At 37.6% G+C, this 23457-nt stretch overlaps 1 long non-coding RNA gene across 1 annotated transcript in view; it reads left to right on the forward strand.

The window, feature by feature from the left end:
• The window catches only part of LOC131384182 (uncharacterized), a 59343-nt gene that overhangs the window by 21419 nt on the left and 14467 nt on the right, over positions 1-23457 (forward strand). The window contains exon 2 of the long non-coding RNA XR_009214770.1: positions 20154-20261. This is a non-coding gene — a long non-coding RNA (uncharacterized LOC131384182). The remainder of the gene's footprint in view (positions 1-20153; positions 20262-23457) is intronic.

The raw sequence follows: 23457 nt of genomic DNA on the forward strand, positions 1-23457 counted from the left end.
AAAGAAAATATCAGTCACCTTCTTACAACTCAGGCAGTATTAAGAATCAGAGAATAAGATGAAAAGAGTGTGGTTTGTGCTAAAGGAACTCTTTTGAAAGAAATTCTGAAAAGAGTTATACAAAAGAATGAATGTTTCCTAGACAGCATAACTTCTTTCAATTTTTATATAAATATGAAGCCAAATAATCCTAAATCTAAGTTAAGTGTTTAAGCCTCCTGCATGTGGATCTATTAACTACGTGTTTTCTAAAAGTTGCTCTATGTTCTCAAACACATTAGGCATGGCACACTAGAATTAATCTCTTGATCAGGGGACAATCTTTTTCTTAAGATAAATGTGCTGCCTAATTATGTTGGTTCTTGAAGCGTGACAAATTTTGACATGGGATCTAAAATAAAAACAGTGTTTTGGCCAGGTGCAGTGGATCACGCCTGTAATTCTAGCACTTTGGGAGGCTGAGTCAGGAAGATTGCCTGAGCCTAGGAATTCCAGACCAGACTGGGCAACATGGCAAGAACCTAATTGAAAAAAATTAGTCATATGTGGTGGTATGCGCCTATAGTCTTGTCTACTTGAGAGGCCGATGTGGGAGGACCACATGAGCCTGAGAGCTCAAGGCTGCAAGTGAGCTCTGTTCACACCACTGCACTCCAGCCTGGGCGGCAAAGCGAAACCCTGTCTCCAAAAAAAAAAAAAAAAAAAATCGTGTTCATGAAGATAGAGAATGATAGTTATTATGCACGGTGTCAGGCCTCTGACCCCAAGCCTGCAAGTATTCATCCAGATGGCCTGAAGCAAGTGAAGAATCATAAAAGAAGTGAAAATGGCTAGTTCCTGCCTTAACTGATGACATTACCTTGTGAAATTCCTTCTCCTGGCTTATCCTGGCTCAAAAACTCCCCCACTGAGCACCTTGTGACCCCCACCCCTGCCAGCCAGAGAACAACCCCCTTTGATTGTAATTTTCCGCTACCTACCCAAATCCTATAAAACATCCCCACCCCTATCTCCCTTCACTGACTCTCTTTTCGGACTAAGCCCGCCTGCACCAAGATGATTAAAAAGCTCTATTGCTCACACAAAGCCTGTTTGGTGGTCTCTTCACATGGACGCATGTGAAACATGGAATCATAAATATTGGAGACAGAGCAAACATTTTTACCCCACTTCTCTGTTCCTTGTTAAACACATTTGAACACCCCATCCCCTTCACACTAGGAACAGTAGGGGCAGCAGCAGCCATACCTCAAAGTGAAAATCCTTCTTACAGTACTTCTTCCAGGTTTCATCTACCCTACGATCAGACATTTCTAAAATAGGGCTCACTACTTCATGATTAAGTCTCTTGCTCTGCATTTCTAAATGTTGTCAAGTTCTTAGGCCAAGACTTGCCTTCCCGTAATTTTCCTCCTTACTTTCTGGTATGATACGATACATCTAGACACGCATCTAATGCTTCCCTTCAGCTGTTTGCAGACATCCATCATATTTCCCCAAGTCTGTCCTCCAGGCAGAGCATTCCAATTATCTCAAATATCTCTTACATCACAGAGTTTGCAGATACACACCGTCTTGTGTATTTGTTTTATTCCTTTACTGTGTCATCTGCTCTTTGTGGACAGGGACAGGGTATTTAAATTTTTTTTCTTTTACCAGTTTCAGATAATGCCTGAAACAGAATAGAAAATCAAAAATTAATTTCCAAATAGTATAAGAGGATTGTCTGTTAAAAGAATGAATAACCAGCCAGCATTGAACTTTCTATAGTTTTTCAATATTTCTATTGAGAGTATTGCCCAAAACTACATATCATAGCCCTAAAATTATCTGGTCAATGCAGAATACAGAGTTATTATTACATTTTAGATCTGGACAATACACATTTTAGACTTAATATTGGATTATAAGTTTTTTTTTTTTTTTTTGTATTTTACTCTATGGGCTAACATTGAGATTATAGTCCATTAAATACACCAGAATGTTTTCCAAATTAGCCATTAGCCTTTGTCTCCCAATTTCTATGTATGCAATTGATTAAATCTAAGACCTTAAATGCTTTCTGTTAAATTTACACTTCTTATACAAAATTATAGTTCTGCCATCAAATTTATTTTTCCTGGCTATTTGTTATCAATAAATAGTGTAAACCCATCTTTAATCTATCCCTCCAAATGAGAGGACAATAGATCACTAGAAACTTATTGTAATTTTTCATCAATCTAACAATCAACATATTTTAGTTATAATTAACATCTCACCTAATTATGCTGTTCTCTGTTCTTTAGTGTTTTCACAAGTATTTCAGTTGAGGCTTTATCAAAACATATGTTAAATCAAAATATACTCTTTAAAAAGTAACATCAAAATTATTTGTCTTGTAAGTCTATCAGATAAGGAGATTAGGGTGTTAGAATCTGTTCTTGGTGACTGGGCTGGTTTCTGGAGATAACTTCTTTGCTTTTTAAAGTATTTATACATGATTCTAAAATTCTTACAGGGATTTGTGCCATTAGTTTATTCATTGAATAATATTTTCCCTCTGTTTGGAAAATAACTGGCGATATCTATCTTTAATAGTTTGGAAACTAGTACATATGCTAGAATTTCTTCCCCTCCATCAATTTCTTCAAGATTCTGGAATGAGGACCTTTCTTAATCTTTTCAGTGCTCTGGGTATTGTGAAGCATGAAACATGAAATTTTCAACAAAGAATGCCTAGAATTTATCATCAGATATTCTGCACTTTGGTTTAAAAGAAAAAAAGCTTTACAAGATATCGTTATACCGGAAGTACTTTTACCTTTTCTCTTTTGTTACCTATGCAGTTTTGAATCCCTAACTTTGATGTGGCTAGGTGCTCTGTAAGTCACATTCCTAACAATTTTTTTTTTATTATTATTATACTTTAAGTTCTAGGGTACATGTGCACAACGTGCAGGTTTGTTACATACGTATACAAGTGCCATGTTTGTTTGCTGCACCCATTAGCTCGTCATTTACATTCAGTATTTCTCCTAATGCTATCCCTCCCCCATATCCCTACCCCATGACAGGCCCCGGTGTGTGATGTTCCCTGCCCTGTGTCCAAGCATTCTCATTGTTCAATTCCCACCTATGAGTGAGAACATGTGGTGTTTGGTTTTCTGTCCTTGAGATAGTTTGCTCAGAATGATGGTTTCCAGCTTCATCCATGTTGCTACAAAGGACATGAACTCATTCTTTTTTATGGTTGCATAGTATTCCATGGTGTATAGGTGCCACATTTTCTTAATCAAATCTATCACTGATGGACATTTGGGTTGGTTCCAAGTCTTTGCTATTGTGAATAGTGCTGCAATAAATATATATGTGCATGTGTCTTTATAGTAGAATGATTTATAATCCTTTGGCTATATACCCAGTAATGGGATGGCTGGGTCAAATGGAATTTCTAGTTCTAGATCCTTGAGGATTCGCCATACTGTCTTCCACAATGGTTGAAGTAGTTTACACTCTCACCAACAGTGTAAAAGCATTCCTATTTCTCCACATCCTCTCAAGCATCTGTTGTTTCCTGACATTTTAATGATCACCATTCTAACTGGTGTGAGATCTTATCTCATTGTAGTTTTGATTTGCATTTCTCTGATGACCAGTGATGACAAGCATTTTTTCATGTGTCTATTGGCTGCATAAATGTCTTCTTTTGAAAAGTGTCTGTTCACATCCTTTGCCCACTGTTTGATGGTGTGGTTTGATTTTTTCTTGTAAATTTGTTTAAGTTATTTGTAGATTCTGGATATTAGCACTTTGTCAGATGGGTGGATTGCAAAAATTTTCTCCCATTCTGTAGGTTGCCTGTTCACTCTGATGGTAGTTTCTTTTGCTGTGCAGAAGCTCTTTAGTTTAATTAGATACCATTTGTCAACTTTGGCTTTTATTGCCATTGCTTTTGGTGTTTTAGACATGAAGTCCTTGCCCATGCCTATGTCCTGAATGGTATTGCCTGGGTTTTCTTCTAGAGTTTTTATGGTTTTAGGTCTAACATTTAAGTCTTTAATCCATCTTGAATTAGTTTTTTTGTATAAGGTGTAAGGAAGGGATTCAGTTTCAGCTTTCTACATATGGCTAGCCAGTTTCCCCAGCACCATTTATTAAATAGGGAATCCTGTCCCCATTTCTTGTTTTTGGCAGGTTTGTCAAAGATCAGATGGATGTAGGTGTGTGGTGTTACTTCTGAGGGCTCTTTTCTGCTCCATTGGTCTATATCTGTTTTGGTACCAGTACCATGCTGTTTTGGTTACTGTAGCCTTGTAGTTAGTTTGAAGTCAGGTAGCATGATGCCTCCAGCTTTGTTCTTTTGGCTTAGGATTGACTTGGCAATGCGGGCTCCTTTTTGGTTCCATATGAACTTTAAAGTAGTTTTTTCCAATTCTGTGAAGAAAGTCATTGGTAGCTTGATGGGGATGGCACTGAATCTATAAATTACCTTGGGCAGTATGGTCATTTTCACGATACTGATTCTTCCTATCCATGAGCATAGAATGTTCTTCCATTTGTTTGTGTTCTCTTTTATTTTGTTGAGTGGTAGTTTGTAGTTCTGCTTAAAGAGATCTTTCACATCCCTTGTAAGTTGGATTCCTAGGTATTTTATTCTCTTTGTAGCAATTGTGAATGGTAATTCACTCATGATTTGGCTCTCTGTTTGTCTGTTATTGGTGTATAAGAATGCACCAATTTTTGCACATTGATTTTGTATCCTGAGACTTTGTTGAAGTTGCTTATCAGCTTAAGGAGATTTTGAGCCAAGACAATGGGATTTTCTAAATATACAATCATGTCATCTGCAAACAGGAACAATTTGACTTCTTCTTTTCCTAATTGAATACCCTTTCTTTCTTTCTCTTGCCTGATTGTCCTGGCCAGAACTTCCAACACTATGTTGAATAGGAGTGGTGAGAGAGGGCCTCCCTGTCTTGTGCCAGTTTTCAAAGGGAATGCTTCCAGTTTTTGCCCATTCAGTATGATATTGGCTGTGGGTTTGTCATAAATAGCTCTTATTATTTTGAGATATGTTCCATCAATACCTAGCTTATTGAAAGTTTTTAGCATGAAGGGCTGTTGAATTTTGTCGAATGCCTTTTCTGCATCTATTGAGATAATCATGTGGTTTTTTTCTTTGGTTCTGTTTATGTGATGGATTATATTTATTGATTTGCATGTGTTGAACCAGTCTTGCATCCCAGGGATGAAGCCACCTTGATCTTGGTGGATAAGCTTTTTGATGTGCTGCTGGATTCGTTTTGCCAGTATTTTATTGAGGATTTTCGCATTGATGTTCATCAGGGATATTGGTCTAAAATTCCCTTTTTTGTTGTTGTGTCTCTGCCCAGCTTTGGTATCAGGATGATGCTGGCCTCATAAAGTGAGTTAGAGGGGATTCCCTCTTTTTCTATTGATTGAAATAGTTTCAGAAGGAATGGTACCAGCCCCTCCTTGTACCTCTGGTAGAATTTGGCTGTGAATCCGTCTGGTCCTGGACTTTTTCTGGTTGGTAGGCTATTAATTATTGCATCAATTTCAGAGCCTGTTATTGGTCAACTCAGCAATTCAACTTCTTCCTGGTTTTGTCTTGGGAGGGTGTATGTGTCCAGGAATTTATCCATTTCTTCTAGATTTTCTAGTTTATTTGCATAGAGGTGTTTATAGTATTCTCTGATGGTAGTTTGTATTTCTGTAGGATGGGTGGTGAGATCCCCTTTATCATTTTTTATTGTATCTATTTGATCCTTCTCTCTTTTCTTCTTTATTAGTCTTGCTAGTGGTCTATCAATTTTGTTGATCTTTTCAAAATCCAGCTCCTGGATTCATTAATTTTTTGAAAGGATTTTTGTGTCTCTATCTCCTTCAGTACTCCTCTGATCTTAGTATTTCTTGCCTTCTGCTAGCTTTTGAATTTGTTTGCTCTTGCTTCTCTAGTTCTTTTAATTGTGATGCTAGGGTGTCGATTTTAGATCTTTCCTGCTTTCTCTTGTGGGCATTTAGTGCTATAAATTTCCCTCTACACACTGCTTTAAAGGTGTCCCAGAGATTCTGGTACATTGTGTCTTTGTTCTCATTGGTTTCAAAGAACATCTTCATTTCTGCCTTCATTTTGTTATGTACCCAGTAGTCATTCAGAAGCAGCTTGTTCAGTTTCCATGTAGTTGAGCAGTTTTGAGTGAGTTTCTGAATCCTGAGTTCTAGTTGGATTGCACTGTGGTCTGAGAGACAGTTTGTTATGATTTCTGTTCATTTACATTTGCTGAGGAGTGCTTTACTTGCAACTATGTGGTCAATTTTGGAATAAGTGTGATGTGGTGCTGAGAAGAATGTATATTCTGTTGATTTGGGGTGGAGATTTCTGTAGGTGTCTATTAGGTCTGCTTGGTGCAGAGCTGAGTTCAATTCCTGTATATCCTTGTTAACTTTCTGTCTCATTGATCTATCTAATATTGACAGTGGGGTGTTAAAGATGCCTATTATTATTGTGTGGGAGTCTACATGTCTTTGTAGGTCTCTCAGGACTTGCTTTATGAATCTGGGTGCTCCTGTTTTGGGTGCATATATATTTAGGATAGTTAGCTCTTCTTGTTGAATTGATCCCTTTACCATTATGTAACGGCCTTCTTTGTCTCTTTTGATTTTTGTTGGTTTAACATCTGTTTTATCAGAGACTAGGATTGCAACCCCTGCTTTTTTTTGCTTTCCATTTTCTTGGTAGATCTTCATTCATCCCTCTGTTTTGAGCCTATGTGTTTCTCTGCACATGAGATGGGTCTCCTGAGTACAGCACACTGATGAGTCTTGACTCTTTATCCAATTTGCCAGTCAGTGTCTTTTAATTGGGGGCATTTAGCCCATTTACATTTAAGGTTAATATTGTTATGTGTGAATTTGATCCTGTCATTATGATATTACCTGGTTATTTTGTCCATTATTTGATGCAGTTTCTTCCTAGCACTGATGGTCTTTACAATTTGTCATGTTTTTGCAGTGGCTGGTACCAGTTGTTCCTTTCCCTGTTTACTGCTTCCTTCAGGAGCTCTTTTAGGGCAGGCCTGGTGGTGACAAAATCTCTCAGCATTTGCTTGTCTGTAAAGGATTTTTTTCTCCTTCACTTATGAAGCTTATTTTGGCTGGATATGAAATTCTGGGTTGAAAATTCTTTTCTTTAAGAATGTTGAATATCGGCCCCACTCTCTTCTGGCTTGTAGAGTTTCTGCCGAGAGATCCACTGTTAGTCTTACGGGCTTCCCTTTGTCGGTAACCTGACCTTTCTCTCTGGCTGCTCTTAACATTTTTTCCTTCATTTCAACATTGGTGAATCTGACAATTGTGTGTCTTGGAGTTGCTCTTCTCGAGGAGTATCTTTGTGGTGTTCTCTGTATTTCCTGAATTTGAATGTTGGCCTGCCTTGCTAGGTTGGAGAAGTTCTCCTGGATAATATCCTGCAGAGTGTTTTCCAACTTTGTTCCATTCTGCTTTTCACCCTCAGGCACACCAATCAGACATAGATTTGGTCTTTTCACATAGTCCCATGTTTCTTGGAGGATTTGTTTGCTTCTTTTTAGTCTTTTTCCTCTAAACTTCTCTTCTGGCTTCATTTCATTAATTTGATCTTCAATCACTGATATCCTTTCTTCCACTTGATCGAATCAGGTACTGAAACTTGTGCATGCATCACGTAGTTCTTGTGCCATGATTTGCAGCTGCATCAGGTCATTTAAGGACTTCTCTACACTGTTTATTCTAGTTAGCCATTCATCTAGTCTTTTTTCAAAGTTTTTAGCTTCCTTGCAAAGGGTTCAAACATCCTCCTTTAGCTCGGAGAAGTTTGTTATTACCGACTTTCTGAAGCCTACTTCTGTCAACTCGTCAAAGTCATTCTCCATCATGTTTTGTTCCATTGCTGGTGAGGAGCTGTGATCCTTTGGAGAAGAAGGGGTGCTCTGGTTTTTAGAATTATCAGCTTTGGTTTCTCCCCATCTTTGTGGTTTTATCTACCTTTGGTCTTTGATGATGGTGACCTACAGATAGGGTTTTGGTGTGGATGTCCTTTTTATTGATGTTGATGCTATTCCTTTCTGTTTGTTAGTTTTCCTTCTAACAGTCAGGTCCCTTAGCTGCGGATCTGTTGGAGTTTGCTGGAGGTGCACTCCAGAACCTGTTTGTTTGGGTATCACCAGTGGAGGCTGCTAGAATAGCAAATATTGCAGAATAGCAAATATTGCTGCCTGATCCTTCCTCTGGAAGCTTCGTCTCAGAGGGGCATCCAGCTGTATGAGGCGTCAGTCGGCCCCTACTGGGAGGTGTCTCCAAGTTAGGCTACACGGGGGTCAGGGACCCACTTGAGGAGGCAGTCTGTCCATTTTCAGAACTTAAACACCATGCTGGGAGAACCACTGCTCTCTTCAGAGCTGTCAGACAGGGACATTTAAGCCTGCAGAAGTTTCTGCTGCCTTTTGTTCTGCAATGCCCTGCCCCCAGAGGTGGCGTCTACAGAGACAGGTGGGCCTCATTGAGCTGCGGTGGGCTACACCCAGTTCCAGCTTCCTAGCCGCTTTACCTATTCAAGCCTCAGCAATGGCAGACGCCCCTCCCCCAGCCAGGCTTACGGCCTCATGGTTCGATCTCAGACTAGCAGTGAGCAAGGCTCCATGGGTGTGCAACCCACTGAGCCAGGCACGGGATATTATTTCCTGGTGTGCTGTTTGCTAAGACTGTTGGAAAAGTGCAGTGTTTAGGTGGCAGTGTCCCAATTTTCCCGGTACAGTCTGTCACGACTTCCCTTGGCTAGGAAAGGGAAATCCCCCAACCCCTTGCACTTCCCAGGTGAGGCGATGCCCCGCCCTGCTTCAGCTCATCCTCTGTGGGCTGCACCCACTTTCTGATCAGTCCCAATGAGATAAACCAGGCACCTCAGTTGGAAATGCAGAAATCACCCGTCTTCTGTGTTGATCATGCTGGGAGCTGCAGGCTGGAGCTGTTCCTAGTCGGCCATCTTGGAACGGACTCCACAATGTTGTTTCTTTTACACTTTCTTCCTAATCTTGCCTCTTGATACCCAATTGTGTTTCTGCTTTTAGGACTGTGGATTTTTCTACAGGTGAAATGGGAAAATTTCCCTTGTTCCCCTTGCAGTGTGCGATGGGGGTGTGGCTTGCTTCTTCAGTGCCCCACTGCTTAAGCCTCTAGGGAGAGCATGGGAATGGGCAGGTTGTGGGGCTGCAACCCCATGGTAGCATCTAGGGGTGAATGTTTACAGCTCCTGAGGCCCCAGTGGGTGTTTGTTGCTATGTACTCTTTCAGTGTAGCTGTCCGTAGGTGGCTCGTGTTATTCAGCTCAAGTAGATCCCCTACCTTATCACAAAGACAGAGGGCTTTCTGTATCCTGGGGCTTCTTGCCTTGGTGTACTTGAAGAATTGGATCACATGGGGCCTGGAGAATGAGTGCAAGGTTTTATTGAGTGGAAGTAGCTCTCAGCATATGGGGAAGCCAGAAGGGAGATGGAGTGGGAAGGTAGTTTTCTCCCAGAGTCAGGCTGCTCAGCAGCCAGGCTCTCCTCCCACCGCCCAGGCCAAACTCCCCATTGTTCTGCTGGTTGATGGCCTACTGGCCTGTTGGTGTCTGCTGGGGCCTGTCAGTGTGCTCTTCCACCAGTGTGTTCCTCTCAATGTCCAGCTGCTTGTGTCCCTGCCTGCTAGGGTCTCGGGTTTTGATACGCACAGGATGGGGGTTTGGCGGGCCAGGTTGGTCCTGGGAAATTCAACATTTGGGCATGAAAGCAGAAATGCCTGTCCTCACCTAGGTCTGTGGGCACAGACCGGGGGGTGGAGCCCTCGCCAGGCACCCACCCATCTCTACTCAGCACTTCCTTGCCCCCATCCTGTATCACAGGAAGGTATATATTCTTTAAATATGACCCTACTCTCCTCTTCGACGGTATCTGTGGTATAGATCTGTTGCTTTTTTGGGCGTGTGTTCCATCTCCCACTAGTTGTCCCTGATATCTGCAACATCAACTTACTTCTTTAGGTGGCATTTTAAATTTTGTTTTGTAAAGCACCCATATTCTTAACTATTCTAGATACAGACCATAACCAAACACATAAGGCCTTGGTTTTATTACCAAACTTATCTCCTGTGAATCAATAAACATCACTTTCATCATTACCCTTTTTAGGTTGAATTTATTTTTGTATTGTTTAATCTTTTAAACTGGTCACTATCTTTCCTTCCTCATGTCTTACAAATTTTCATCATAGCAAAATATATTCTTCACAGGCTTTTAACAATTTATCTCTTTTCCAAATAGCCCATGATTTAGGAGTCAATAAACCTCCATCTGGAAAACCAAATCATAGTAATCATCTTTTAGGTAGTTAGATGTTCACTTTCTGTATTTTTAAGATTTTACTTCTATAGTCATACTCTTCAACTTGAGAAAATATGAAATCTTTGTATATGTCCCCAGGCCTATACTAGTTATCTATTCTGTGCAACAAATTACCTCCAAACATAGCAGTCTAAAACAAGTATTTATTATCTCACACAGTTTCTGAGGGTCAGGAACTTGGGAGCCTAGCTGAGTGATTCTGGATGAGGGTCTCTCAAGTTGCAGCCAATGTGTAGGCTTGGCTGAAGTCATCTCAAGGCTCTATTAGGGCTACAGAATCACTTTGAAGCTAACTCACTTGAGAAACTTTGGTTCCTTAGTAGCTTTTAGTTGGAGAATTTAAGGAGAGTGAGAGAGAGAAAAAAAAAAAGGAAAGAAAGAGAGATTGAGAGAGGAAGAGAGAGCGCACGAAGGAGTGAGTACCGAGGATGGAAGCAGCAGTTATCAATAACCTAATCTCAGAAGTGACACCATTATTTCTGCCACATGGTATTGATCACTTTGTACCAGATCATCCCTGGTACAAAGTGGGAGGAGACTATACAAGAAAGCGAAACACAAGAGGTGCAGATCATTGAGGCCATCTTGAAGACTAGTTACCATTGTCCAATGCTTTCCGTTTCCCATCCTAGTCTTCAAATGGAAGCATTTTAGGATTCTTCCCAGAGAATTAGTAATTTCCACATAAATTAATTAAGTAGTGGTAGTGGACTGGGAATATGAGCCTTTATAAGTCCTCTGGCTAATTTCAGATAAATTATCATTAATTTAGCATACTCTAATTAGCCTTATAATAACTTTCAGATGGTGATCTAAATTGTACCTTAGTTTCCAAATTATTTCATCTCATACTTTTCAAAGATTAAGGAGAATTATTTCTCATGTTAAATATAGAGAATTGCCACCTGGAAGATAAACTCATGTATATGATCTTCACCACATTTCATTCTATTTCAGAAATTTACCTGTAAGCAAATATGTGAAAATGGGTTGTATTATAGTGGAATTAGGTGATGCTGTACAAAGAAAAAGGGGTTATGGTAGCACAAAGGGCACAAATTCATTTTAGTTTTTAAAACTTGTACAAAGCAATGTCCTCAGTCGGGGAAATGAGACCATCAGATATTATGCTCACCCTCAAGGAGCTTATAGTAATTATTCATCTTAGAACAGACCTGACCTCCAGCCATCATTCCATTTTCCCTTACCTCTTACCTAGTAGCTTCTGATGGAGATCCTATCTGCCAAATGGATGAAGTGAAAATTAGGGAGATGATTTTTGTAGCCCTGTGATCTATTCAAAAGTAATGTGATATATAAATATCTTATTACAATATGAAAAGCCTGTCATAGGCATGGTAATTATCCGATGTTATCACACAAACTGTGTATATTTTCCCCTTGTAACATAAGTATAAAAGTTTCTAATGCAATCACAATGATTATGAGGCTTTTCTTACAAATATGAACCTAAGTGGAAAAACGGAAATAATTTGCTAATTAATGCAAAAAGGGGTCAAATCCTTTTCTCCCTTTATGGCTGTATTTCAAGCAAAAATGGTTTTTGGCTTGCAAAGTCTTACATATAATATTTTTAAATATTTAAAATAATTTTGGGTAAAACAGCATTACCCTCTTAAGAAATAGAATAGAGAGGTTTTTGGCCCTTCTTAAGTTCACACAGTAGTATTGAAGGAATAAACAATCCAGGTTAGCTTTATTTTTTATTTTTTTGAATCTTGCTCTGTCACCCAGGCTGGGGTGCAGTGGCACCCTCTTGGCTCACTGCAGCCTCCACCTCCTCCTGGGTTCAAGTGATTCTCCTGCCTCAGCCTCCCAAGTAGCTGGGATTACAGGCACCTGCTACCATACCCGGCTAATTTTTTGGGAGTGTATACACACACACACACACACACACACAGTATGTATACACACACATTTTATACATTTTATATATATATAGTATATATGTATACACACATACACTATATATATATTTATAGTAGAGATGGAGTTTCATCATGTTGGCCAGGCTGTTCTTGTACTCCTGACCTCAAGTGATCTACCCTCCTTGGCCTCCCAAAATTTGTTCAAAAACAAATTTTGAAAATGTATACAGAAACATCTTTATCCCAAAATGAACTCTCAATCTGCAGTTTTTAAAATGAGGTCTTTGTTTCTTTTGAAAGATTTTCAGATGGTCTATGGTTATGTGCAAAAAGCGTCACACAAAAATATATATACCAATCCAAATGATACATCACATTGCAGGTTTGAATTAGTATTAAAGAGAAAACTAAATTAATTTAGCTATCATGAAGTTTATTAACTAAGAAAAACATTGATATATTATTTTCTCTCTTTTGGGGCAACCGAGTTAAACTCAACCTGAGACCCTGAATTGCAGGAAACTTGTTTGACAATAGTCTTGATTAATTCACAAATGCTTACTACCTGTAGTACATGAAAATAAATGATAATCATCTTTCAAAACTTCTTCTGGTAATGCTGTGCCTTTGAATTCTGAACTCTCCAGGAGTAATTTCTGTATCTCCTGGCATTTTGTTATTTGCAAATTATGACTGTATTACTTTAAGAAAATTCAATATCTGAGGATTGTTATTTACGAAATACATGGAGGAGAGAAAATTGTTACTATTTGTACTATAAAAAGATTCTATTTTACAAAATGATGCAACATATGATTCCTTCAATCAGGGAGCTTCTTCAGTTCATTTAAGAGACTGAATTGAATAACAGAAACATGACATGTGCAGAACTTTTCAGTTACACATCTATCATAGAACAAAAAGAGAGAAAGATTTTTTTTCAATATAAGGCTGTTTCTGATTCATTTGTGTGCAGGAGGAATTTAAATCATTTAACAAATATCTGAATCCATCTTGGGAATCTGTTGATTACTTTCACTGGTAATCTTATTGTAGCTTTCACCAATCAGCATAGTCAAATTTATCTTTCAGTTCATCTAGGGCCCACTGAATTTCTCTGAATTTTATCAGTCAAGATGCTAAATGAGGATATAGAACATCCATGATCTTCTAATGCATTGGTTGCCATGGAAGCTGCTCTTCTGGCCTGGTTTGATCAATTTTTTTCAAGCAAGTAATTTGATAATTCTTTTCAGACAGAAAATGTCATAATGTTCTTGTTACGAAATTGAAAGAACCAAATTGTTTCTTTTAATTCATAATGGTCTCTTTCTAATAACCATGATATTTTGGTCCTTTTATTTACATTCACTGGACACTAATACTTGAATTTATTTATTCCTGTCACGACATTATTCATGTCACTAAATTTCATTTTACTTTTAATTTCAATTTTTTTATGCTTCTCAGAAAGGTTATTTTAAAAAATCCAAATCGTTTTAAAATATGAATTTTGGAAGTGTATTCTTTGAGAAAGAGTGGCTAATTGTATCACAGTTAATGAAACATATAGCCAACCACAACTGCCACCAAAAGCATTCGTTAAACACTGCATATGAACATTACATTTATCTCCATTAGCAGAACTGGGATCCTTATTTAGAATCTTTTGACCACCTATCCTGATAATCTGCTTCCTTTCTGAAATGAAATGGAACAGGAATGAAAATGTGCCTTGCTATTAAATGTCATGGGCAGGGAGGGGCTTTTTCAGCTTCCCTAAACTAATCTCGAACTCCAGGAAGCATTTTTATTTTATGATTATAGACATAAGATCCAATGTGCACTTGCGTACTTAACTTTAATACTGCATGAAAAATAGGGGCATCATGAAATTAATTAGGACATTTATTTTCAGCCATGAGAAAGAAAACACATTATTATGTAGCAATTGCCTGCTATCCTTTAGGTGGCAGTATGAAGTAAGGAGAGGCTGGCTGTGCTAGTTACTGCATAGGAGGACCTCTGAACAACAACAAAAAGTAAAAAGGAAAAAAAAAATCAGTTTCCTGTCAGAAATGTCTTCTTGCATCTTCTGCATTTGGTTTCTTTCTCTAATGCCAGTTTCTAGTTTGAATCCCAGAACATACATGCCCTGTATCATTGAAATCATTATTGTACATTTTCTTTGGTTCAAAAACGTTATCTAACTTCTTTAATGTGTACCTCCATGTACTCACTGTAATGTTAAAAGCCTTGTGAGTATTAAGGAGTATTTTTGACTGTCAATACTGAGTTGGAAGTAAACATCCCACCCACTTTATCATTTTATGTTTTTCAAAATTGGAGCACAGAAGTTACCTGGAGAGTGTTGGCCAAGATATGAAGAACAAATATGTAGACATACTGTCTAAAACATATTCAGGAATAGGTATTTGTTTTTGAATTCTGAGTTTCTCTCTGTGATATGTTGATCCATCTGGTTTTGTTGGGGATTAGACTTTGCCAGCTCTGCCCAAGTGCTCCGTTATAATTTCAGATATGAAGCCGTGTTTATCCCTGTTCGTTATAACCATATATCCATGCTCTACCCACTTTTTACTAATGTGCATATAATTTTCATATCAAAAACATTAATAGTCTCTAAGATTTTTTTCTGATCTTTTCTCCCATACCAAACAGGAGTTATTGGATTTTTAGAAATAATGCATATCTCTAATTACCAATGTCTCTTAAAAAGAGTTAGTAAGGGTATTTGAGCAGTCCAAACATTGCAACTTCAAATCTTGATCAGAGACTTTATTACTTTTTATGTAATTATATTCTGTTTATGCTTGATTAAATTAGAAGTCTTTCCAACAAAGCAGGTTACAACATCTGGAGCTTTTGATCTCTTTTAAGCCTCTGATGTAATCAGGCAAAATCATCACTTCAAAAAGAGAACAACAAACCTCAAAACCTATCACCCCAATTTCAAGTGATACTTTTAATCCTCAGTGTTTTCTGCAGCTGTCACCCTTAGTCAACAGCTGGGTTTAGCTGCAGGCTGCAAGCATAACTATTGCAGAATATTTTAGCCATCTTTTAATGCTGTTTGTCAACACTGGCTTATTTCCTTTGCCTTCTTTTTAAAAGGGCAGTGAAATCCAGCTCATTAATTCAGTTCATTAAAAAACAAAACAAAACAAAACTCTGGCAGTGGAACTACTTAAGATGACCTTTCCTGGCTATTTGACATCTATAGCCCTGCTAGGTTGTAAGGGATTTTCTCTGTCTCCTTAGTCTTTTCAGTGTTTTCAGATTCATGAAAACAAGCTTTTTCTTTGACCCTAATTTGCTGCTTTCTATCTTCAAGCTGTAACGCCGTTCCACTGAGTCTCTTGTGTTTTATCAGATGTCACTTGTCTTTATTCTCTGGATGTACTTTGTGCTTTTGTCCTTTTCAAACTACCACGGGTGATTGTGGGCTTCAGTTCCCTGACACAACTGTCCAACTCTTTTGTAAACTTCCTCTTGTGGGCAGAAAACAGATCAGCTGCTGTTTAATAAAGCAGGCATCTCATTTCATTCCTTTCACATCCATCAAAATGACTTTTCCTGAAACTGGCATTCTTCCACTATTATTTGGTTAACTTGCCACATACAAGTGATTTTTCATATCTTGATTGGGGAAAGCAGCTCTCAAGGGTGATGTTTTTCTTGTCGATTCGGAGAATACCAGCTTTCCTCCTACAGACAAAGCTTGTTCCTCTGCCGTTTTGATACCTTCCCAGCCTCTAGCACCTTGAAGTGATGGACTTTTGTGATAATAGTGGTATCGGGAGAAAAAATGTCACATACTTAAATGCATCTTGAGTTAAGGAACAAAAGAAAAATTCCATAGCCTCATCATTGATGGACTGCTAAAATTAATTATGGTAATAGCAATTACTGTAATAAAGTTAATTAAAGAATGTATATATGTATATAGCTTTCTTTATAAGAATATAGAGTTATAGCATTCATGAAGATATGTCCATTTATTTTCTTAACTAGCACTATTAAGAAAAAAGCAAAAGTTGTTTTTCTTATTTTGTGCATGGGCAAAATGAAGCGAGGCTAAGTGAGCAGAAATATAGTGACAGAGGAGGGAATAAATGTCTCCTAATTACAAGCCTGCTGCCTCCAGCACTTTGAAACTGCTGGCTTCTATGAAAGTTAGTGATATTTGGAGGAAAATGTCACCATAAAAGCATACTATAGCTTCTGCTGGACCAAAGGGATTCTGTGTCTACCATGGGCGTGTAATGCAGTGATATGTTTTTGAAAAGCCATGTGGATCTGTAACGGCTAAAAGAAGGTAATTTTCTTTGATTGCTCCAAGGGTCTGTTAACTGATTAGAAAGTGTTCTTAATAATATAGGAGGCTCAAGACTTCCTGCAAGCTTATCCCAACTGTGCAATCCATTTGGGGGCTTATCATTAAAATACTGTTAAATACTTATGATATGAATATTGAGCATTTTAAGACAACATCTATTGTGAGGACTACACATAACCAATATTCTTTTTTTCTGAGAAGTCAGCATTCTATTTAAAAACATATATATGCCTGTTTGTATGAATATATATGTATATATATATAATGTATATTTAACCATTTTCCTAACTGTGGTATATCTTCATAAAGTAAAAATGTAGAATATGCAAAGATAAAAAAATTGTCTTCCATTGTATCATTTTGGTTTAATTATTTTTCAGATTTTTAAGTAAGCATACATGCAGAATTTTACAAAATTGGGTTTATGAGTTTTTCAAGGAAATACCAATAAACAGCACCCTCTTTCCACATCTGAAAAATTAGAAAACAACAAAAGCCAAAAAATGTAGGGGCCAAAATACCACCTTTATCACTAACAGAGGTTAGGTAGAGAGTAGCTTTTTATCTGTTTGCCTTATAGGGTTGCAAATAAAAAACTCCAGAATCACAGAAACTGCCCCATCTACTTCTAGGTGGCTCTAAACCAGGGCTTGCCTATGCCAGAAGCCTGCCTGGGTAAGACGTACAGCATGAAAGAGAAGAAAATTTGTGTTCTCTGCAGGAAAGCTCCCTCTCTAGAGGAAGTGAGTGGAGTTAAGCAGAGCATGTCCTGTCATTCTTTCCACATTTACCAACTAGTTAACTCATAGAGCAGCCCTTCTAATTCAAACTAAGCTTTGCCTTTTAGCAATTGGAGATTTAGAGCATTCGTAAAAATAAGTGGAAATCTTGCTATCATACCTTTATTTCATCCTTGCTGATAAATGCATTGTTTTCTTTTTCTGCCATGAACTATACATTTGTTTAGTGAACTCACTGCCATGTGACTGAGCTACATGTTTACACTGTGTTAATAAATGACTGAATGGAGTTCCCTAGTTGAGCAAAGAAGTCATAGTGTATCCAAATGTTCAATTATGATTTTTGGCATATAGTAGGTAATCAAAACAGGAAGCTATTATTATTATTATTATTATTATTGTGTACAAAGGAGGTAATTTTTTCTTTTTTTTTTTTTTTTGAGATGGAGTTTTGCTCTTGTTGCCTAGGCTGGAGTGTAATGGCGCAATCTCTGCTCACTGCAACCTCCGCCTCCAGGGTTCAAGTGATTCTCCTGCCTCAGCCTCCCAAGTAGCTGGAATTACAGGCATGCACCACCATGCCTGGCTAATTTTTGTATTTTAGTAGAAATGGGATTTCACCATGTTGGCCAGGCTGGTCTCGAACTCCTGACCTCAGGTGATCCACCCTCCTCAGCCTCCCAAAGTGCTGGGATTACAGGTGTGAGCCACTGTGCCCGGCCCAAAGGAGATAATTAAAAAAAAAAAATAAGTGGAATATACATAATTCTGCACCAAATTGGGTTATCTAAGCTCTAAATATTCAAAATAAGGATATATTAATTGACTTAAGTAATAAAAACGGACTTAATGAGGAAATCTATATTCTTTGACCAATGAAAGATGGATACAATTTGACAGGCTGTGGATCAAAAGGGAAATAGCATAACAAAGATGCAGCAGTATCTGAGGCTCAGAGAACTTAATTATGTACATTCTCAGAGATAGTGGCACATCTCAGATTAGAACACTAGTCTGATTCTTGGGTTTTCTTCTTAGGATAAGTTTGGGCTGCATATTGTGCACCTCCAGAGCTGGAGTGAGGAAATTCAGTTCAGCACCTTCATCATTCTAATAATTCTGATTTTCTCCTTCTGTTCTTTAGCTCTTGTATGCTTTCCTGTCTATAGTGAAAATGGTAAGAATTGGAAAATCGAATCTGAGTAGTTGTAGCAATTGGAATAGTTACCTCCGTGGGAACTTCAATTCTCATAAAGCAGTTATAGATAATCCTTATTATCGTTAACTTGAACATATTTGTAGTAACTGCTAAGTGGTAACTGTAACCTAATCTTTAGGGTTATATTACACAGTAAACAGTAGCTACAGTTACCAAACTTTGTACACATTAAAAGTATATGGAATATGCAGTGAAAATAGCTGAAGCCAAGAATATTAGCATTTAAAAAATTAAATGTTGTTCACCAGGGACTAGTATAAATTCTGCTGTGGTAAACAAGGGGATTGTTAGCACTTTCACATTTATAATAATTGGTCTGATAAAGTATTGACTCAGCCACAAACATTAATATTTATGAACTGTGATTTCTTGGTACATTTGATAATGACATATGCCACTGTGGAATTCTTTACCACTTGGTATCGGTTGGTGCTATGAATAATGAAAAACCACTGTATTAAATAGTCTTTGGAACTAGGCAGCATTTTTCTGCTGGAATAAATTCTTCAAATATATTTCTGAGTTGTGAATAGATTAGGAAGTGAAAAAATTAATTAGGATTAGGATTTTGAATTTTGTTGGCCATGATTTTTCCTCCCTTTTGGAAATATCTATAATCCAAGAAAAGGCTAGAATTTAAGAACTTTTATCTATAATCAAGACATTCTTCTGTGCATAGTAGCTGATGCCAAACCATCAGGATGTAGAGTATGGTTTTAAAAATGGATTTTCACATTTAAAGTCACTATTATTTAACTTCAAAAATTCGATTATTGTAATCCCATGTTATTCCTACATAGCAAACAATTTATGAAAACTTTAAATCTGCTTCTTAATTTCTGCTTTGTTTCCCATTAAATAGTATGTATAACATACTCCATCTAATTGGTCTATTAAAAAGCATTTATCTTTTTTGTTATGATTTTAAAATTAAACAATAGTTTTACTTCAGTCTTTCCTACCCTACATGTCTTGGTTGCTGTTTGTTAATATCTTTTCCTCTCTCTACTATACCCGTTGGATGGGCTCTTACGAAATTTTAAATTTTGTTGTGGGATTTTATTTTTAATCTCACACTGGGCATTCTGTAGACAAATTTTATTAAAGTTTTATATTATAATAGCATGCTACATTATATCATATTGATTTTTTAACAATCACTTTGACATTGCATAGTGTATTCCTTTAGGATGTATTTATTTATGGATATCATTGTAACAATGCATATTTTTGTAAATATGTATAAAGGTTTTCACTTTCCCAAAAAACCTTACCTTTAGTTCTTTAAAGGCACTGTGCAATGAGTTAATGCTGTATGTTTTCCAAGAGACAGTAACTTCCTAGTAGAAAAAGTAAAGAATCAATCCCAGCAAAATTAAGGATTGGCCTACATAAGTTAGCCTTCACAAGGATATTGGAAGCGCTAATTTCCTGTGTAGTAGTAATGTCATAGAAAAATCAACATTTACATCTCTGGTTATATAGGACATAGAAATCTCATAAAAGTTGTTTTTTGGTTTGCAGTTGCAGCGTTATTTCTCTGCGTCTTTGATTCACTGTCTATATCATTGTTCAAAACAACAACAAAAACAGCCATCCTCCCACTGAGCATAATTGTACTCTGATGGACAGGTGAGTTGGCCATTGTGGTTTGTTACCATGTCACAACAATGCCATTTTCTTTTACTTTTGTGATTCATTAACTACCTGTTTATGGCACTGCCATTTCTTTCTTTATATATCAGCTTTTAAATAACTTTCTGTCGTTTGTTCTCCAGCCAAGACTAACACAGTGAGGTTGTTTGGAAGCAACGTTCTTTCAGAACTGATAGCTTAGCTTTGTTCTAGGATATTAGTTAGTGACTTTTTTTTTTTTTTTTGTCAGTAGATGTTTCATTACTCTTGGATAATGCAAATGTAGCTTGATTAGAAATCCAGGGGCCTGTCAAATAAAGAAGGGTTTTTTTATGGGGCTGAAATAGAGTGTGGAACTAAAGAATCCCCAAGATAGAGGATCAACTCTTCTGGGACAAATTATGTTGTGCTAGTTAAAAATATGTGTTTCTTTTGTTGTCGTTGTTGTTTGTTTTTCTTTGAGATGGAGTCTTACTCTGTCACCCAGGCTGGAGGCTGGAGTGCGGTGGCACAATTTCGGCTCACTGCAAACTTTGCCTCTCAGGTTCAAGTGATTCTCCTACCTCAGCCTCCCGAATAGCCTGGATTACAGGCATGTGCCACCCTGCCAGGCTAATTTTTGTATTTTTCGTAGAGACAGGGTCTTGCTATGTTGGCCAGGCTGGTGTCCAACTCCTAACCTCCAGTGATCCACCCTCCTCGGCCTCTCAAAGTGCTATGATTAAAGGCATGAGCCACTGCTCCCGGTCAATGTTTTTTTTTTTAACATGAGTTAAAATCATGTATCAAAGTTATAAGAAGGTGCATGGGGACAGTCAATCTAGTGTATATGTTACACAAATTCGTATTTATGTCAAACACAAGGCTTTAGAAAGTTTCAAACAATTCTCTACAGTATACGTGTCAACAATACTACTGACTATGGATAGAAGAGAGAATGATTTCAGTAGCTTTGCCTTAGGTCAGTCATCTAACACATAGGTTAGTGATTAAGAAAGCATTTTTAACATTTTACCTTTAGAAAGCATAAATGTGTGAATATCCTATTTTTTTTATAGCATCTTTATATGCTGCCCAAGATGACTAATTCAGAGCTAGAAACTTAACCACAAAAGTTAGTCATAAAGGCAACCACTAGAATAGCTTAAATTAATAATACAAGGTAGAGGAGAGAGAAGAGGAAGAGGGTAGAGCATGTTCATAAACTCCTAATCTCTCTAGGTGAGAAGGCAATGGGCACTGTCAGGTAAAGAGAGATATAAATATATTGTGGTAATGAAAGCCAGTAAAATAACTGGAAATACAAGATGTTGAGATACTTGTTTTAGGAGACTACGAGGGTCAGCTTTGGGAAAAGAGATTTTACCTTTTTACTCTAAACTTCCATATTGTTTAAATTTATATTTTTCATGTGTATCCTATATTGCTGGAAGGAAAATAATCTCTCCTTTGGCAATTCCATTCTCTGTTCTCATCATCTATACCTTTTATAATCATTTACAGCTTTACCAAAATCTCAAATCACTTAAATCCCCCCAGCCCTTTCTAAGAATGTGTCATGTCATATGAGCTCCAGGGCATTTTCACTGAATTTGTTCCCCCTGCCAATCTTTGGGTGGAACCATCTACCCGTGCCTACACTGTCGGTATGAGGGAGCAAAACAGCGGTTACAGAATATGGTTCCAAAGGTTAGAAAAAAAACTTGTATTCAAATATAAGAAGAAGAGAAAAGTCAGAGTTGTTCAAAGATGGAATGACGTACTTGTGAAGATACGAGGACCTGTCGCCAGAGGTTCAGTTTGGAACAGCTGACTAATAAGTGGCAACAGCCTCATTCATACAATGGGCAATGAGACAGAAATGTGGTGATTTTCTGCCTCCTTAGGGTGCAGAGCATGTGCAGGAAATCTTGTTTTCTTTGGGGATGTGGAAGGGATGTAGAACACAATGTGCAGGGCAATGTTTCTCCAGGTATGATCCGTAAACCTACTGCATGATAGTCAACCTGGGGTGCTTGAAAATGCCCAGACCCCAAACTATACTGGCTGTGTATAGAGTCCTGGGAATCTCAACTTTTAACAAGCTCCCAAGTGGTTCTGGTGCCAACTAAGTGTGAAAGTCTCTGCCTGGAAAGCAGAAGAAACTACAAAATTTGTTTCAGGTAAGTATATGCTTCAAGAATGTGGCTGTTATGCAACCATCACAACATGTACAGTGAAATAACACTTATGGAGATATGATCAATGGCAAGATTAAAAAAAAATTTGTCCTTTTTTGTCATAGTTTTATTTTCTCTCTTCATTTATTTTATTTTTTATTCTCTTCATGCTATAGCAATAGTGATGAATGCTGATGAGGCAATAGTTAATCCAACTCTAGGCACTCATTTTCAGGTAATTATTTGAAACCAGAGGAGCACTTCACAGCACTGACTTACCTGTTTGGAGGATTAACTAATTAAAAGCTCAAGCAAGACAGATATATTTTGTTTTCTTTCCCTAAACTAGCTAAAATAAAAGAAAAGTATATTTTGTCTTCTGATATTTTCTACTATCATTTTATATTAAAATGTGGTATGTCATTTTAATGTCTTTGTTCTGATAAATAGGATGATATATTAATGTGTCATGGTGGAGGAGGCACAATTTTAAAATGAATCAACTTTGTTCATTTGAATTTTTTAAAAAGATGTAGTAGATGGGGGCAATATTTTTGACAAATTATTCAGATGATTAAGGGAAAACAAATGAAAGTTTTGGATTTCATTAACTAGGTGGATTTTTAATACTGTTTTGAATCACCATACCTTGTGGTCTGTAAATTTTAATCCAAATTATAATTGGTCTAATAAAAGAGATTAATGACACTTTGGGTGTCTGAGTCTGGTGGATCACTTAAGGTCAGGAGTTTGAGACCAGCCTGGTCAAAATGGCAAAACTCCGTCTCTACTAAAAATACAAGAATTAGCCAGGCGTGTAGTGCTTGCCTGTAATCCTAGCTACTTGGGAGGCTGAGGCAGGAGAATTGCTTCAACTTCAGCGGTGGAGGTTCCAGTGAGCTGAGATCATGCCACTGCACTCAAGCCTGGGCACAGAGTGAGATTCTGACAAAAAAAAAAAAGAGATTAATGATATATATGCTACAATACAAGTAATTACTTCCTTGGGTATGTGAAAACAAATGTCCCTATCT

This window comes from Hylobates moloch, unplaced genomic scaffold (genome assembly GCF_009828535.3).
Source record: "Hylobates moloch isolate HMO894 unplaced genomic scaffold, HMol_V3 SCAFFOLD_9, whole genome shotgun sequence".
NCBI lineage: Eukaryota > Metazoa > Chordata > Mammalia > Primates > Hylobatidae > Hylobates > Hylobates moloch.